Source organism: Cryptomeria japonica, chromosome 6 (genome assembly GCF_030272615.1).
Source record: "Cryptomeria japonica chromosome 6, Sugi_1.0, whole genome shotgun sequence".
NCBI lineage: Eukaryota > Viridiplantae > Streptophyta > Pinopsida > Cupressales > Cupressaceae > Cryptomeria > Cryptomeria japonica.
Genome location: NC_081410.1, coordinates 449,343,234 through 449,346,299, shown reverse-complemented (window position 1 = coordinate 449,346,299; position 3,066 = coordinate 449,343,234).

Sequence of the window (3,066 nt, the reverse complement as noted above, 5' to 3'; positions counted from 1 at the left end):
GACTTTGGAACAAATGAATTTGGAATATGATATTATTGAGTCTCAAGAAACGACTTTCTCAAACTTGAATAATTCTATAAGGGGTGTGGGTCCTCCTACTAATTTGAGTAAATATTTAGAGTTTGCTAGCTTGGTTATGTGGAAACATGACATGATTTTTAATCAAATTTCTATAAAGGAAATTTATGCTATGTTGATTGATATGAGAAGTATTTGTTTGGCTTAATAAATGCTAGAAATTTTCTTGGTCTGACAAAATTGGTCTACTAGGTTAGGACAAATTTGGGCTAAATCAACAACCCAAAAAAACCATGTTTTAGATGGTCACTTCTTGTTATTAAATTAGTTGTTAATTTTGAATTTCACTCTTTTGGCATCCCTAGTAGAATATGTGAAATTGTGTAATTTTGTTTGAGAAATTTTGAGCATTTTCTCTTTGAATGTTAACTTGTTTTTTGTCTTCGGTATATGTCTATTTGGTAACCAAATGGAATGGTATATTAAATATCACTTTAGTTGGTTTGAAATTATTGCTAGTTATGTTCAATCCTTTTTTTGTCAAACTTAATAATTTTTGGCTTGTTTTACCAATGAGATGTTTTGGTTTATTTGAAAAAGGAGAAATGGGAAATTCCAAGGCGAGAGAAGGTGCCATATTGAGTTCAATAGTGAATCCACCTTCTATTGTGATATAGGTTTTAGCTATCTTGGAAATACCTAAAGACATATTCATGTTTTTTCTTAAAGTGGAACTTATAAAAGTATACAAATCAGAGATCATAAGTGTTGATTTCTTCACTTAAGGAAGGATAATTTGAACAAGAAGGACATGGATAATATTAAAAACCTCTTGAAGTGGATAAGATTAAATCCAAATATGTTGATAAACCCAACTACCAATTTGTGGTGAAAGATGTTGACTTTGTTGATATGATTGGTCATCCAATTGTCACCTATAAGTGTGATTATTGTGAAGTGAGTAGTATTGCTAAAGGATGCTAAGAATAAATGATATATTTTGTATCTAGCTTTTTAGGTTAACTATCTTCAACATATTTTATAAGTAACTAGCATATTATTAAATTATTTTGATATAGCCTACAATGTAGCTAGCTTCAACAAGATAATCATGTTGAGTCTAGTTATGGTCTATTTGTACTTTATTATTAATATAATTTTTTTTAATAATAACTTCCCTACAAATCTTGTATCAAACTCTCCCTTTCTAATATTTATTAGACAATATTAATTGGTGTGTTCTTCCACATAAATAGATACGAATTAAAGTTAATTATCTTATTAAATTCACATTTTCTAAAGTCTCCTTAGAAATTTTATCTCCAAACTAGTTTCTTACCTTTTAATGGATCATCAAAGGATCATATTCTTTATTATAGACCTTCCTATAATTTTGAAAAGTGTGATTGTTTCCTTCCATAGTACGGACATTAACTTGACCATGCTTTCTAAGTCTTGTAAATCCTATCATAAAAATTCTCCACATAATTCCTCATTCCTTTGATTGATGTGTTCACATATAATTAAAAAATGAGGATTCATGTGAAGTACATCATGTGATTTTGATCCATCATTCAACCTTGATAGATATTTTCAACCCTCATAGGAACCATCTTCTTGTGTAATCTTGTAGCATTTACTAAAAAATATTATCTTTAATGATTAATATCTAGATTTTACATTTGGTGAACTCACATTAGAATCTTGTACAAATCATTCATGGATAAGATTTATACTTTTAATATATGAAAAGAGATTTATATCATGGATCACTAGTATAGTTTGAATTCTTGTAAATAGAAACAAAATTTTACTTCAACCAAACACATGGCATGGAAACTTTTATTATCTTATAATTATCACTTTTATCATCATGGAATTGGATCTAGCCAACTATTCTCGACTTCCATGACTGTCTTACGAATGAAAGGCCTTCATAAAAGTTTTTCTTAGCCATAATGATACATAAAAAAATGGTAAAACTACCTCTGACAAATGTGATAGTGTAATTTGTTGTCTATAGAGGTTATAATAGTCATGAATAGATTCCCTCAAATTTTCACATAACTATCCTCTTTTCGTTTCAAGTATCTTTAATTGTTACACACAATTTTATAGATATCTATTATGAGATTCATGTGACTACCCTTAATATTTCACATATGTGCTCTTTATCTTTGTGTATGTTTCTTTAGTTTGGTAGTCATTTTTTATTATCAAAATTAATTAAATTTATCGATAAGATTAAATGATAAAGTTTATTGTTTATGGTTTAGGATCAAGTAACATGATTATATTTTCTACTATGATACTCATCTTCAATCCATTCCCATACTTTTTCTAGCTTTGGGTTTTCATACCCATCCTTTAGATCAAGAAAATGACCTCTATAAATGTTAAGAATACTCCGATACTCAATCTTGGAGGATCTAGAAATAGGGAACTACCATCCAAATTTGATAATCTCAGAGTCCTAGACATTCTAAACTATAAGATTAGCTCTCTTATATTCCTATACATTCTAATCTATAATATTAGCTCTCTTAGAATGTCAGAGCTTACGTCTCTGGAGTACTTTGGTGCAATTGGTTTAGAAAATTCATGTATAAGATTAAGCCCAAATAGGATTAGAAGAAATCTACCTTCAATAATTGATTTGGATAGTTTAATATAGCTCAAAAGATTGAAGCTTGAAAACAACAAGGAAATAATTAAGGAACATTAGCTAGAATGATATCTTTCCACATGACATAGTTGCATTCTTAAAAATATGGAGTCTTTGAATAAAGTTTCATCAACTAAATGATCTAAAAATTATATTTACTCAAGATTTCAATATTTGAATTACTAGTTACATTTATTCAAATCATACATTTACTACATGTGTGAAATGACTTAAAAAAAAAGTCTAAAGGTATCTAGTTTTTTCCCAACATGTGAGTTCTAATGGAAAAAATAATCTCAAGTATGTATCAATTATAACTAATAGATCTCAAACTTACATGTGAAATTAGGCTTTGAAAACCAAGATGGGTATCCATTACTCCA